A 14065-nucleotide genomic window follows, 5' to 3' on the forward strand; every position below is an offset into this window, starting at 1 on the left:
CTCCAACGTATCTATAATTTTTGATTGTTCCATGCTATATTATATTCTGTTTTGGACATTATTGGGCTTTATTATACACTTTTATATTATTTTTGGGACTAACCTATTTACCGGAGGCCCAGCCCAGAATTGCTGTTTTTTGCCTATTTCAAAGTTTCGCAGAAAAAGAATATCAAATGGAGTCCAAACGGAATGAAACCTTCGGGAACGTGATTTTCGGAACGAACGTGATCCAGAGGACCTGGACCCTATGTCAAGACATCAACCAGGAGGGCACGAGGTAGGGAGCGCGCCTACCCCCCCCCCCCCGGGCGCGCCCTCCACCCTCGTGGGCCCCCTGTTGCTCCACCGACGTACTCCTTCCTCCTATATATACCTACGTACCCCCAAACTACCAGATACGGAGCCAAAAACCTAATTCCACCGCCGCAACCTTCTGTACCCGGGAGATCCCATCTTGGGGCCTGTTCTGGAGCCCCGCCGGAGGGGGCATCGATCACGAAGGGCTTCTACATCAACACCATAGCCTCTCCGATGATGTGTGAGTAGTTTACCTTAGACCTTCAGGTCCATAGTTATTAGCTAGATGGCTTCTTCTCTCTTTTTGGATCTCAATACAATGTTCTCCCCCTCTCTCGTGGAGATCTATTCGATGTAATCTTCTTTTGCGGTGTGTTTGTTGAGACCGATGAATTGTGGGTTTATGATCAAGATTATCTATGAACAATATTTGAATCTTCTCTGAATTCTTTTATATATGATTTGTTATCTTTGCAAGTCTCTTCGAATTATCAGTTTGGTTTGGCCTACTGGATTGATCTTTCTTGCAATGGGAGAAGTGCTTAGCTTTGGGTTCAATCTTGCGGTGTCCTTTCCCAGTGACAATAGGGGCAGCAAGGCACGTATTGTATTGTTGCCATCGAGGATAACAAGATGGGGTTTATATCATATTGCATGAGTTTATCCCTCTACATCATGTCATCTTGCTTAAAGCGTTACTCTGTTCTTATGAACTTAATACTCTAGATGCATGCTGGATAGCGGTCGATGTGTGGAGTAATAGTAGTAGATGCAGGCAGGAGTCGGTCTACTTGTCTCGGACGTGATGCCTATATACATGATCATACCTAGATATTCTCATAACTATGCTCAATTCTGTCAATTGCTCAACAGTAATTTGTTCACCCACCGTAAATACTTATGCTCTTGAGAGAAGCCACTAGTGAAACCTATGGCCTCCGGGTCTATTTTTCATCATATTAATCTTCCAACACTTAGTTATTTTTATTGCCTTTTATTTTACTTTGCATCTTTATCATAAAAAAACAAAAAATATTTTCTTATCATATCTATCAGATCTCACTCTCGTAAGTGACCGTGTAGGGATTGACAACCCCTTATCGCGTTGGTTGCGAGGATTTATTTGTTTGTGTAGGTGCGAGGGACTCGTGCATGGCCTCCTACTGGATTGATACCTTGGTTCTCAAAAACTGAAGGAAATACTTACGCTACTTTGCTGCATCACCCTTTCCTCTTCAAGGGAAAACCAACGCAGTGCTCAAGAGGTAGCAAGTTGCACATCCACTATGGTTAGTTGCACATCGACTGCTAGATGGTTGCACAAAACATGTACTAAAATTGCACAAAAAGTATTTTATCGAAACATACCCATGCGGGATCTAGTTTCGAAGAGCACGTCGCAAGGATTTCAAAGGTGGAAACGGATCTTAATTCGGATTCGTGGTTTAAAAGTTATGGCTTTTCAAAAATTCATAAATCATGAATTAAATGCTAGAAAGTCATCCACCACACGCCATGCAGGTAAAAAGCCAACAACCGAGTGCATCCATGTGGATCATTTAATGCACTGTTGATGGGTTGTTTCTGTTTAGCCAGTTGAGACAATAAAATCTTTCCTAATCAGATGGGGGAGACAAATACTTGCCAAAAAGGATCAAACGTTTTCCTATTTTGGCCGGCTGCTCCGGAACGCCAGGGAGCAGCCGGCCGCTGTGTAGACGCGTCCTTTTTCTTTTTCTCAATCTCTTACCGTGTGAAAGCATTTTGGTCAAGAGCATCTCCGAACATGAGACGATGTTGATGATGACCAACAACGGCAGAACGGGACGCCCAAATTTCGAATTCGCCTCGTCTCCCTCCGCACCTGGAAGCGCGGGCTTTCTCGACCGCAGACGACGAGGCCACGACCCATCAAAACGCTAGTGCACTGCATCCTTAGAGCATGGGCTCCTCGATGCTCCGAATGGGCAGCCCAGTTAGTGACTGATCACTAAATCATGACCTTGTAGTCCGACTCCTCAAACCAGTTCTATACGTTTGGGCTCACCAGCGCCCCCATGTTCAGTTCATATCTGAGGCGGATATGAGGATGTCCGGTCTCGCCCGGACGGGTCCGCCAATTCAGACTGACTGAAAGGACCCACGCGGACACACGCTAAAACTCATCGATCCGGTGAGGACGCATTCACGCCGTCGCTCCGGTGCGCAGCCCGAGGGACCAAATCAGGCTATTTAAGCCAGACAACGAGCCTCAACCCTACTCATCCTATTTTCACCCTCTCCATCCTGTCTGCACCGCCACTCCCAAGCTCCACCATCACTCCAATCCATTTCAATCTGCTCTGAGATCATCATCCGCTAGCAACCATGGTCCGCCAGCAGATCACCACCTACAAGATGCTCACTCCGCAGTGCCGGTTAGGATGTATTGTTCAACATGATACAATTGAAATAGTGTTTATACAAGTGAATATCTTTCGGGACTATTTCTACTAAGTTGATTTTAGTTTAGCATTCTTTTCTTTCCAAATGATGCCTTCATGCTGTGGACATCCAGGATTCAAAAAGAACAAGATTTTTTATAAGAACCTAATTATGCATATACATAAAAAGATGTGCTTATATGTAGTTTAAAATATGACATTCTATATTGATTACATTGACTTCACTTTTTTGCTTTGCAGTTCTTTGAAGGTTAGCCAATGGAAGTCTTCACAGAAGTTGATGGTAGAAGTTTCGGTATATTGACTGTCCAGCAGCAGAGCAATTTGGCATGGATTAGTCACATATATGGGCGTATTTTTACTAGAATTAAAAGCTTATTCTTGCCAGCATATGAGAGAAAAGGTGTCCACCGCACTCGAACAAGTCATGGTACTCAGACATTTCCCATGAGTGCTTCTAAGGATGGCAATTTACCCATGGACATGGATACCCATGGATATCCGACCCGAATGGATAGGGTTTGGATATGCTTTTGTGCCCATGGGCAACGCCCAAACCCGACCCGATTGCTCATGGGTAGGGCATGGATATAATCTTGTACCCGTGGATACACCCAAACCCGACCCGATAGCATGCACTAATGGGCAAAGTTCTGCTATCCCTACCCCACAGTCACATGTCCCACTGTAATTTTACACTTTGTTATGTAAAACATAAAGAAATTGCACAATCTCCATCATAACTTTTATTAGTTAAAATTCAATCCCCACCAACATACTCCAGCGCCCCTTCCCTTATTTTTATCTCCTCGTCAAAATGACTCATCATTCTCATCTTTTAAAAAAAATACTAAATTATATTAGGTTTTTTTAGTGGTTAGACGGTAGGAAAGGCTCCTACTGCATGTATATTATCATATAAATCAAGGTACAAGTGTTATGTTACATATGTGCAGCGAGCGGGGGGGGGGGGGGGGGGGTAGAAGGAACAACCCTTTCTAAAGGGGGTAGCAAAGCTAGTAATTCAGAGATGGAACTATGTGGCTGATGTTAGCAAAATCCTTCTTGAATCTGGCCATCCATGAAGATACTGAGGGGTCCACCTGGCAAAAGTAGTTGTTATTTCTCTCTTTCCAAAGACTCCAGGCAGCCACAAGGAAAATGTCCATGATCATTTTTCTTTGGTGTAGTGTTTTGAGGTGTGATACCATCTCCAGCTCGAGGTTGTTAGTGGATATTGATTTACCATAGGTTGATGTTTACCATAAGTGAAGCCTAGCTTGCCACGAGGTGAAGAATGGAAGATCTTATGTTAACATTGTCTTATGTCTTATTAATATGTCTTGAGAGGACCAATGGATATGTAGTGGGTATGGATATCCATCGGGTTTGGATATGGACACAATTTTTCACCCGTGGATTTTTTTTCATGGGCGGGTAAAGGCTGTCTTCATGGATATGGATATGGATTTGATATTGTTCAACACGATCCAAACCCGACCCATTGCCATCCTTTGTGCTTCTGCAAAAGCAAATGTGCAGAATATTATTAGCGACCTAAAACGAAATCCTTAATTAGTTGATTAGTTCTAATGAAATCATATTAAATAGTTGTAATACGCTAACCTGTCTAAGTTTCCCTTGTATTTAGAAGATGCCTATGTTCATCATAACAGTATGGATGGAAGAGAAAGGAACAGTTTCACTCCTGATACCTCCTAATCCTGATATGCAACGGCCATGTGCATGCATCCTCACATTGACTATGATTATCACCCAACAATCACACTAAAATAAGATGAGTTGTGCAAGCCATGTGGAAGCGTGTGTGTTACTTGTGAGTACATCAATGAGTTGTCTGGTTTATACTGGGAGTTTTGTCCTAGCTAGTCGATAAATTCTGGTAGATAGTCTTGAATGATTGTTTTCATTTTTTCCGTTGTTGTCTCAAGAATCCACAAAGAGTATGGAAGATCAGGTTGAGTTTTTTTATCATGTGTTATTTGTTAGTGTGAACTACTTTGGTCGGACAGAATCCAAATCTCTAAAGCTTCATTTGAATGGAGAAACGCTGCGATGGCAAAGTGTAAGACAGGGTGGCCCATCTAGTTATCTGTCTATTAGATTACATGTAAAATTCAAATTAATTTCAAATTATAACCAAAATTTGTTATTTAATTTGTTTGATTATCTTGGCAGTTCATACTGAACATGAGTGTTTGTACAATCAAAATTTAAGAATCTGGTACTGACCATGTACTACTCGAAAATATCTTATGCCGCCAACTGCCCAGGTATCTTATTTTTTTACTAATCATGTTGATTCACACAAACCAATAGCTTAGACTATTTGTTGCCTAGATAACTAGGAAGCATTGTCTTTGTTGGGGATATGCACTTTCCCCTAATCATGGTGAAGTAGGAGATGACCTCATTTCGGCAGGCACTCCTTGATAGCTTCGACGATGTTGTAGTCCTCAGTCCACCTGTGACCTCTGTTTCTCACCCTTGTTCAATGAGATAGTAGGCTAGCGGTGGCAATGTCGACGAGTCCAAAATTATGGCGCCCCCGAAGAATTGCTTCTATGTACGAAATTGTCTATAAGAACATAAATCAATGTGTCCTTATTATGCTTGTAGCTATTTCTTTCGAAAGATGCATATACATAAAAAATGTGCTTATACATAGTTTAAAATGTGATACTGCATAGTAATTACATTGCCGGTGCTCGTTTTTGTTCTTTGCAGGTTTTCTATAGCTTGGCAATGAAAGTGTTCAAAGAAATTGGAAGCTTTAGTAGAGTGACTATTCCAGCAGCAATGCAATTTGGCGTGGCTCATTTACCCACTATATCATTAGCTCAGAGAAAATGTTGTTGCAAAGGCTATTGCTCACTACACATCCTTTTTTTATTTTTTATTTTTGCAAAACTCAACCAAGCCAAGACGCAACATCTAGGCCGTAGTAGATCACTCAACTGTCTCGCGGGGTCGAATGGAAAAATGCGTAAGTGGTACACACCATCACCATACCGGCCAAAGGCAAGAATAAACGCATGGTTGGATGAGAAATGCTTCTCCTTTGTTTTCAGATAAACATTCCATTCTATGGTAGTACATTGAGATGTTGGCCGCCACCGCCACCATTCTGTGTGAACGAGACGTCATTCGTAGAGACAAAAACAAAAGCTTGGCACACCCTGCTCCAGATGTATATATAAGTCTGGTCAAAATACAGAATTAGGTTGCGGCATTGCGTGAGTAGGTTAGCTCACTTGGTGCACTAGCTACTCCCTTCGTTTCTAAATATAAGCCCTTTTAGAGATTTCTATAGGAAGCTAGGTCATCACCGTTATGTGCACGAATGTTTGGTGGTCACGTCTTAATCCCATGAATGCGTTCATTCACTAACTTCTTGTGTGACAGCTTGCTGAGATCAGAGATTTTTTTTTGTTTCGTCTTTTTGATTTCTATGTTAATTAGAGGTTATGTACACGCATCAGAATTATCTTCACTGTGACAAAAGTAACTTCCCCTTGTGTACAAAGAGGACACAACAATATGCTTAGCACGCCCCATTTATGTTACCAAGCATATGCATGTGTGCATCCTACCATGGATTGTATCGATATACTCCGTTATTTTGTGAATTTTAAGAACTTCTATGGTATGTTTTAATGTCTTTTTTTTTGCGGGTGACGTATGTTTTAATGTGGTGTGCATAAACTACACGAGAACCCGTTTGTGTCCATGAAGAGGAACTTCTGCGCCACGCCGTCTATCCACAACATTAGCCACAACAACATCATGCGCTAGAGGAAGAAAGTAATGAGTGAGTATTCCAGTTGGGTTTCAAATATTAAATGTTTGTCTTCTAGAAATGTGCAGTCGATTTTGTATTATAACAATATATTTTTCATAAATATTTATTTATATAAATATAAAAAGTCAAATTAGTATGTTGGAGACCGGTGTCAATATCCAAGACAACATGGGCGAGGGAGTATCCTACTCTAAAAAACTGATTTTAATTCTAAAAACCATTTATGTAGATTTTCTGCGAAGAACTTAGCCCGGAAACGGACCTTGACCACCTCGTGGGGGTTGGTTAGTGGAATAAGCAGCTCGTCGAAGGCCTCGTCAACATAATCGACACTGACTAGAGACTCTTTGGTGGCCTTCTACCATGGGGAAAGCACAAGCACCTTCTTGTGGATGAGGTTGTGCTCTAGCAGCAAGTCTCTCTTGTTGCTCATATCCATTCAAAGAAGCTTCTACGGGAATCCTGGCTGGCACATGGCGACTTATTTAACATGTTAAACGATATATAGTATATAACACGATGAGTCATTACTCGCTGAAAGTCTCGCCTAAACATTGTTTGAATTAATATCCCGATACCTCCTAATCGCTATAAACTCATCGGCCGGCTATCAGTTGCCGCCTCTGTGAATATTGGTGATCAATTGGTCAACATTCGTTTGCTATAGGAAATGGACTTGAAAACCCTGCAGAATCTGTGGTTTACACTTCGATGGTTACTTTATAATCTACGCTTGTTGCCAACGTGCACATGGCGTAGTTAGTTCCTATCCATTTGGTGGATGGGTGGCCATGCATCATCAGTATGTGTACGCATGACACGTTCTATTCACATCAGTGTAACTCATTCACCAACTTGTCGTTTGGTAGTCAGCAGCACGTCCAATCATTCACTTGTGTCTTTTCCTTTGGTTTAATTTGTTTTACCATGGTGCCCATCACACCCAACGCTCAATACTTTTAAAAAAATGTTTTACCATTTGGCTACTTGATAGAGAGAACACATGAAATTAATATTATATGTACATTTCACTGGATTCACGCCTCTTCTCTTGTCATGAGTGGGAATTGGATGAACTTTTTCTTACGGAGGGAAGTGGATAAACTTTGTTTTTACGGGTGGGATTGGATGAACTTTGTGACTGGCTACCAACATGGCCACAGATGTACTGCCTGGACCATTCTGGCCTCCTCAGCACGGCCCCCAATTTAACAGTACTGTTTTTTTTTTTTTTTGAGAAACACTTAACAGTACAAGTAGCCGAAATCACTAGTGAAGGAATACTCGTTGCAAAGATCACTCCCACCGCCACTTGTCGCAACCCGGGAGTTTTCCTTTTTTTTAGATTCGTTTATTCAAAACGTTTTATCTCTTTAACCGTGCGTCGAAATCTCGAACCGTTTTCACCGTGGGATTCCTCGCGTTGAGATCTTCAAATTTAGATCCCATGTTGATAGGTTTTGACGAACTTTTTTTACACGAAAAAAACCGGACGAAAAAAATGAACCGGGAGCACAGGTTTTTTCCCTTTCCGAAAGAGGCACGCCCATGCCTCTCGTGAAACCACAACTGTACCTCTCGTGGAAGCAAAGCCGTGCCTCTCCCGGAATAAAAAAGTGAAAACGCGTTTTTTTCGTTTCCGAGGAGGCACGGCCGTGCCTCTCGCGAAAGCACAACCATGCCTCTCGCGGGAGCAAAACCCTGCCTCTCGTGAAAAAAAACAGAAAACACGTTTTTTTCCGTTTCCGAGAGGCACGGTCGTGCCTCTCGTGAAAGCACAACCGTGCCTCTCGCGAAAGGAAAAAAAACTGAAAACGCGTTTTTTTTCGTTTCCGAGAGGCACGGCCGTGACTCTCACGAAAGCAAAACCGTGCCTTTAGCGGAAGAAAAAAAACACAAAAAACGCGTTTTTTTCCGTTTCCGAGAGGTACGGCCGTAACTCTCGCGAAAGCAAAACCGTGACTCTCGCAAAAGGAAAAAAATGAGTTTTTTCGCGAAAAAAAATTTTGGTCCAAAAGTTCAGGAAGACCGGTGAAAAACCGAAACGTCGAAAAAAATAACGTATAAAAAGCCGAAAACGCGTGCGGAAAAAGAAAAAAATCCGGAGGGACCGTCCAGAGTGCGACACGTAACGGGCGGCTGGGAGCGCGCCAAGTGGCGCTGATCGTTGCGAGGTTCCCGAACGAGCGCTCGTTAATTAGATGCTCTCACAAGTAGCTGGATCTTGTTCAACCCCTAGGTCAATAGAAACCGACAATGCTCACCCGTGTATGTTCCCGCTATAGTTTGTATGGACCAATTAGAGATATATCTGAGCCCGGCCCAATTAGAGATATCCCGCACTCCCCTTTTGTGGTTTGGTAAGGTTCTAGAACATTCCCACACGGTTTTCATTTATATCTATGTTATTATTTTGGTTTTTTTGTGGGCTTTTTTATTTTTCCACTTTAAATTCGAGATCATATTTTGAAATTTGTGAACATTTTCTAAATTTGTGAACTTCTTAATTCATGGCATTAATGCAATTGGCAGCATGTTTCTAAACTCGTGAACGTTTTTTCAAAATCGGGAACATTTTTTAAATTCACAAACATCTTTTGAACCAATGGATAATTTCAAATCCATCAAAAACCAATACAAAAATAGTTTTTGATTTAATGACATTTTTCAAATTCGTCAATAATTTTTTAATTTTTGAATTTGCAGGCATATTTTGTACAGTGAAGACTATTTAAATTTGTCAAAAATTTAGTTGGCTAAAAAATCAAATTCACAAACATTTCATTGATTTTAAGAATTTTTCTTTAATTCAAAAGACTTTTTGAACTCGTGAACATACTTTTGAATTCATGAATACTTTTTGAAAGTTGGACCATTTTTTATTCTTTAAAATTTCAAATTAAAAAATAATTTTTGAATTCGAGAACATTTTACAAATTTTGCAGCAACCTATTAAGCATATCTACAGTGATCATGGTAGCCGTTTGCTCGCCTGTTGTTGCACCATGCGCGGAGTAAATTTGACTATTTGTTACTTATTTGATGCGTTTAACTTTAATGTATCGTCGTTTCGTACACACAAGGGAGAGCCAATAATGTAAATGAGTAGGCCCATTTAGAGAGCGAACCTACGACAGGCATCCGGTTTCAGGAGGATCCTGACCTTTTTATTTGCACATTTTTTTCTTTTCTTTTCGTTGTAGGTTTGTTTCAGGTTTTTCTTTCCTTTTCCTTTTTGCTTTCTGCAAACAAATATAAAGATAAAACAATTGTTTACAATTTTTGTAAATGTTATAAAAAATCAATAATATTTCAATTATAAATAAGTTCATTTTCTTAATTGTTTTCAAATTTACAGAAAATTACATTTAAAGAAGTTTTTGGAAAAATGTTTGTGTATTAAAAAAATGATCACCATTAGAAACATTAGCAATTGGGAAAATATATACCATTTTTCATAATTTCTCAAAAATTTGAAAAAATGTGCACGTTTTCAAAACATGTTCACTTTTTTCAAAGATGTTTGCAAAACTTAATACTTCTTCGATCCATACTAATTGTTGCAGCATTATCCATATTAGTACTAAACCTTCGACAAGAAACTAAAATGTTCATACTTTATTTTGTAAAAACGTTTCTTTCGAAAAAAAGGAGAATTAAAATATTTGACATTATCTGAGACAAACCTTTTGTTTTCCCAAAAAAATGTGTTTTCCTAAATGTGTTTTTATTTTTTCTTTCTTTCTTTTTTGTTTTAATTCTACATTTTTGTTATACACGAAGAACATTTTTCTAGTAGAGGTTGAATATTTTTCAAATACAAGTTTAACCAATTTTAATACATGGTCAACAGTTTTTCTATAGACACTTTTAACTTTTTTTAAATGCTTGAAGAACATTTTGTAATACATGGTCAAGATTTTTTATACATATTTAAAAAAAATCAAATGCTTGATTACATTTTTAAATACTTGTTTATCATTTTTATCAAATGCATGATTAACAAAGCATTTCAATACATGTTATTTTTTCAAATACTTGATTAACAGTTTTTAAATACTTGATCAAGTTTTTTCACACACATTGTATATTTTTTTGTATATATTTTACATATACGTGAGAAACATTTCCTTTCTACACTTTTAAAAATTTGGAAATGCTTGGTTAACAGTTTTTTCAAATGTTTTATGTAAAGTGTTTGTGTAATACATTTATTAAGAATATTCGGAAGTACAAACAAATGTAAAAAATAAACAAAAAACGTGAGAAAAACTGGGCCCTGGCGTCCCGCGCGCCTGGGCCGGCCCATTAGGTGAGCCGCCTGTCATGAGAGCACACTCGGTCTCGCTGTAAGCGAGATATAGTGCGGCCCATCCGAGCGGGCTGTCCCTTAGCTATCTTGTCATGAGCTCGAACCGATATTGAGTAGTCCCTACTAATTCTTCTGTGGCTCAAATGTTTTTTTTATTTATGTAAAAGAAAAGATCTTTGCCTTCCGATAATTCAACCCGGAGCCTGTGAACAGTACCTCGATTTTAAATACAAAGAAAGTTCAGAAAATTCTATTTTTTGAGGTGCAAGATGCTCTTGTGTGTGAAATCCGTGTAAATTTTTGTGAAGTTTGGCCATTTGAGGAGCTCGTGGCAAAAAAAGAAAAAATCAGGCATGAACAGTACGATTTTCTAAATTTTCTCATACATCCGAAATTTGTCTTTTTTGTCACGAGCTCCTTGAATGTCCAAACTTCATAAAATTTTGCACGGAGTTCACACACAGGAGAATCTTGCACCATAAAAATATTTAGAATTTTTTGAACTTTTTCCTATATTAAATCGCGGAACTGTTTATGCCCGGGCTCAGTCACCGCTCTCCCTTCCTTCTCTTTTTGTTGTGATGTCTTTGCCTACTTTTCTATTCATCTCCTCCTCCCGCACGGCAGCATCACTACGAAATTCCAAGCAAGCCCTGATTCGATATACAAGACGGCCTGATTCGAGATGCAAGACGGCTCTGATGAGAAGATGCCCCCACGTGCTACACATCGTGCCGGGCAGAGCACGGTTGCGCCGCCGAGACAAGGAGATGGAGGGACGACTGGATGAGGATTCCTTCTCCTTCGTTTTTGTTGAGTAAATAGGCAATTTCTCGATTAAATTAATCCACGAGTAAATCACTAGCATGGCATTGACACATATGATCGCATACTGATATTCAGTCAAAGTAGCACATACTACGCTAATTGCAGAAAGATCTACGTATAACGCTAGCATGGCTAAAACAGAAAACAGTAGGAGCGGGATAAACGAGTTATACCCTCCAGTAGGCCATGCAGAGGCCGCGGCTTTGGTGGCAGCAGCGGCGTCCTCGGCGGCCTTCTTGTCAGCTTCAGCTTTCTCGGCGGCGGCACGTTCGGCGTCGGTGGACATGGTGATGATGAAGGCGACGCGGACGTAGAGGAAGTAGACGATCGGAAGTGAGCAGTCGCGTAATCGCTGCCCAAAAACCTATTCGCCCCTCACCCCGTACAGGAACCAGAAGGGCGTGGTTTCGGAGACCTGCTCTCCCGTCGACCGTGTACGCGGCGGACGGGATGGAGTCACCGGCGGCGGCAACAGCAAGGGAACGACGGTGGACGTGCGCGTGGAGCAGATGTGATCTGTTCGTGGCGGCTAGGGTTAGGAGACACCGCACACTTATAGGCGCAGCCGCGTGGAGAGACGTCCGAGTCCGTGACAGCCCACGATCCGACGTCTCAGATCGTGGCCCAGCTGTCAGAAAACTCTCCGTTAGTGACTGGCAAAAATAAGCGCGTAGGTGTAAGCTCGGCTCAATCCCGCAACCCGCGGCGCGTCGTGACGAGGCGTGGCGTGGCAAGGCGGGCGGCGGAGGAGGAGTGCGCGATGGCCTCTTCTCTTCTCAAGCTCCAATAGCATGTAGAAGAGAAACCCTTATAAGGAGGTCCAACTCCTCTTCCACTTCCGGGGTGGGACTAAACTTCCCACTACACCTAGTGCCATATAACCCACATGGGCCCTTAGAGATTTTTCAGAAATTGCTACATGGGCCTAGAGCCCATCTCAAATTTCAGCAATCCCCCACCAGATCTCGAGGGCCCATTGTGTCCTCTGTTCCAATTACTGTTTCGATATACCAGTGTTTTAGTGAAGACCTGTTAAGGTTGAGCTTCACCTAGAGCAAGTAGCTACACTCCTTCACAACTGAACAATGGACTATGCCTTGAATTGTCAGTTTGGCGTAAAGAAGTTTCACCACATGTCTTACTAGTACTGGGCTGCCGAAGGCTGACCCCTCGGGTGGAGCATATAAGTCACACTCCTGGCCTATTCATGAGCTTACTAGAGATCACCCCAATCTCATAGACTGTGACCAGCAGTCGGACTCATATAGGAGTGTTCCTACAAAGATCACTCTGTAGGATAGCATCTTGCTTATATAAGCTTCGGAACACATTAAGACAGTAGTCATCCTACCATACAGTATCGAGAGTATTGCATCTCCAACGGAGTGGGTTAGTATATTTACTCTCCTCAGTTCACCACTGGCTTGTTTTCCCAGGTCCTAATTCACGGGATCTCCGATCACATAGGTTGGGTTACTACCATGGCAACTCATGTGGGTCTCATACCCATCTCCCTCGATGCATTATCTATCACAACACGTGATAGCCCTTTCGTAAAGGGATCTGCCAGATTCTTAGCCGTATGGACATAGTCCAACGCTATCACTCCGGAGTTTCTTAATTTTCTGACAGCTTTTAATCTCATTCTTATGTGTTTGGTGGACTTCATGTTGTCCTTTGAACTCTTCACCTTGGTGATGACAGTCTGATTGTCACAGTTCATAAGGATAGCCGGAACCGGTTTATCAACCAATGGCAAGTCCATCAAAAGATCTCGAAGCCATCTCGCTTCGACACCAGATGTGTCTAATGCCGTTAATTCTGCTTCCATTGTCGATCTCGTTAAGATCGTTTGCTTGCAAGACTTCCAGGAAACAGCGCCACCTCCAAGAGTAAACATATACCCAGTTGTGGCCTTCATCTCATCAGCATCAGAGATCCAATTTGCATCACTATACCCTTCAAGTACCGACGGGTCTCCGGTATAGTGAAGTCCATAGTTCATAGTACCTTTCAGATAGCGCATGACTCGTTCAACAGCATGCCAATGTACATCACCCGGTTTGGAAACAAACCGGCTCAGTTTGCTCACAGCAAACGCGATGTCGGGCCTCGTTGCGCTCGCTAGGTACATCAGTGAACCAATGATTTGAGAGTATCTCAACTGATCTATAGCCGTGCCTTTGGACTTTCGAATCAACACGCTAGGATCATATGGTGTTTGAGATGGTGTGCAATCCGAATATCCAAAACGACTCAACACCTTCTCAACATAGTGGGATTGCAGAAGTGTAATCCCACCCTCATTATCTCTCAGTAGCTTGATGTTCAAGATAACATCAGCCACACCAAGGTCTT

This window comes from Triticum aestivum, chromosome 3D (assembly GCF_018294505.1).
Source record: "Triticum aestivum cultivar Chinese Spring chromosome 3D, IWGSC CS RefSeq v2.1, whole genome shotgun sequence".
NCBI classification, from domain to species: Eukaryota; Viridiplantae; Streptophyta; class Magnoliopsida; order Poales; family Poaceae; genus Triticum; species Triticum aestivum.